Source organism: Monodon monoceros, unplaced genomic scaffold (assembly GCF_005190385.1).
Source record: "Monodon monoceros isolate NGI ecotype Baffin Bay Population unplaced genomic scaffold, NGI_Narwhal_1 Super_Scaffold_1, whole genome shotgun sequence".
Lineage (NCBI taxonomy): Eukaryota > Metazoa > Chordata > Mammalia > Artiodactyla > Monodontidae > Monodon > Monodon monoceros.
Window position 1 is genome coordinate 29,396,571 of NW_021703765.1, and position 2,883 is coordinate 29,399,453.

Here is a 2,883-nt window from a genome sequence, read left to right on the forward strand (position 1 = left end):
TGAATGAAACGATAGCAAAGATCAATAAAACTAAAAGCTGGTTCTTTGAGAAGATAAACAACACACCAAGAAAAAAAGGGAGAAGACTCAAATCAATAGAATTAGAAATGAAAAAGGAGAAGTAACAACTTAAATGGCAGACATACAGAGGATCATGAGAGATTGCTACAACAACTCTTTGCCAATAAAATAGACAAGGTGGAAGAAGTGGACAAATTCTTAGAAATGCACAACCTGCCGAGACTGAACCAGGAAGAAATAGAAAATATGAACAGACCATCACAAGCACTGAAATTGAAACTGTGATTAAATATATTCCAACAAACAAAAGCCCAGGACCAGATGGTTTCACAGGCGAATTCTATCAAACATTTAGAGAAGAGCTAACACCTATCCTTCTCAAACTCTTCCAAAATATAGCAGAGGGAGGAACACTCCCAAACTCATTCTACGAGGTGACAATCACCCTGATACCAAAACCAGACAAAGATGTCACAAAGAAAAAATCTACAGGCTAATATCACTGATGAACATAGATGCAAATATCCTCCACAAAATACTAGCAAACAGAATCCAACAGCACATTAAACAGATCATACACCATGATCAAGTGGGGTTTATTCCAGGAATGCAAGGATTCTTCAATATACGCAAATCAATCAACGTGATACACCATGTTAACAAATCGAAGGGGAAAAACCGTATGATCATCTCAATAGATGCAGAGAAAGTTTTTGACAAAATTCAACACCCATTTATGATAAAAACCCTCCAGAAAGTAGGCATAGAGGGCGCTTTCCTCAACATAATAAAGGCCATATATGGCAAACCCACAGCCAATATCATACTCAATGGTGCAAAACTGAAACCATTTCCACTAAGATCAGGAATAAGGCAAGGTTGCCCACTCTCACCACTCTTATCCAACATAGTATTGGAAGTTTTAGCCGCAGCAATCAGAGAAGAAAAAGAATTAAAAGGAATCCAAATTGGAAAAGAAGAAGTAAGCTGTCACTGTTTGCAGATGACATGGTACTACACATAGAGAATCCTAAAAATGCTATCAGAAAACTACTACAGCTAATCAATAAATTGGGTAAAGTAGCAGGATACAAAATTAATGCACAGAAATCTCTGACATTCTTATATACTAATTATGAAAAATCTGAAAGTGAAATTAAGAAAACACTCCCATTTACCATTGCAACAAAAAGAATAAAATATCTAGGAATAAACCTACCTAAGGAGACAAAAGACCTGTATGAAGAAAATTATTAGACACTGATTAAAGATGATACAAATAAATGGAGAGATATACCATGTTCTTGGATTGGAAAAATCTATATTGTGAAAATGACTCTGCTACCCAAAGCAATCTACGGTTTCAATGCAATGCCTATCAAACTACCACTGGTATTTTTCACAGAACTAGAACAAAAAATTTCACAATTTGTATGGAAACACAAAAGAACCCGAATACAGAAAGCAATCTTGAGAAGGAAAACCGGAGCTGCAGGAATCAGGCTCCCTAAGCCTGATTCAGACTATACTACAAAGCCACAGTAATCAAGACAGTATGGTACTGGCACAAAAACAGAAATATATATCAATGGAACAGGATAAAAAGCCCAGAGATAAACCCACGCACATAAGGTCACCTTATCTTTGATAAAGGAGGCAAGAATATACAGTGGAGAAAAGGCAACCTATTCAATAAGTGGTGCTGGGAAAGCTGGACAGGTACATGTAAAAGTACGAAATTAGAACACTCCCTAACACCATACACAAAAATAAACTGAAAACGGATTAAAGGGCTTCCCTGGTGGCTCAGTGGTTGACAGTTCTCCTGCCAATGCTGGGGACATGGGGTCGTGCCCTGGTCCGGGAAGATCCCACATGACGCAGAGCGTCTAGGCCTGTGAGCCATGGTCACTGGAGCCTGTGCTCCACAGTGGGAGAGGCCACAACAGCGAGAGGCCCACGTACTGCAAAACAAAATCAAAAACAAACAAACAAAAAACGGATTAAAGACCTAAATGTAAGGCCAGACACTATCAATCTCTTAGAGGAAAACATAGGCAGAGCACCCCATGACATAAATCATACCAAGATCCTTCTTGACCCACCTCCTAGAGAAATGGAAATAAAAAGAAAAATAAACAAATGGAACTAATGAAACGTAAAAGCTTTTGCACAGCAAAGGAAACCATAAACAAGACCAAAACACAACCCTCAGAAAGGGAGAAAATATTTGCAAATGAAGCAAGTGACAAAGGAGTAATCTCCAAAATTTACAAGCAGCTGATGCAGCTCAATAACCAAAAAGCAAACAACCCAATCCAAAAATGGTCAGAAGACCTAAATAGACTTTTCTCCAAAGAAGATATACAGATTGCCAAGAAACACATGAAAGCATGCTCAACATCATTAATCGTTAGAGAAATGCAAATCAAAACTACAGTGAGATATCATCTCACACCGGTCAGAATGGCCATCACCTAGAAATCTAGAAACAATAAACGCTGGTTAGGATATGGAGAAAAGAGAACTGTCTTGCACTGTTTGTGGGAATGTAAATTGATCCATCCACTATGGAGAACAGTATGGAGGTTCCTTAAAAATCTAAAAATAGAATTACCATACGACCCAACAATCCAACTACGGGCATATACCCTGAGAAAACCATAATTCAAAAAGAGTCATGTACCAAAATGTTCATTGCAGCTCTATTTACAATAGCCAGGACATGGAAGCAACCTAAGTGTCCATCAACAGATGAATGGATAAAAAAGATGTGGCACATATATACAATGGAATATTACTCAGCCATAAAAAGAAACGAAATTGAGTTATTTGTAGTGAGGTGGATGGACCTAGAGTCTA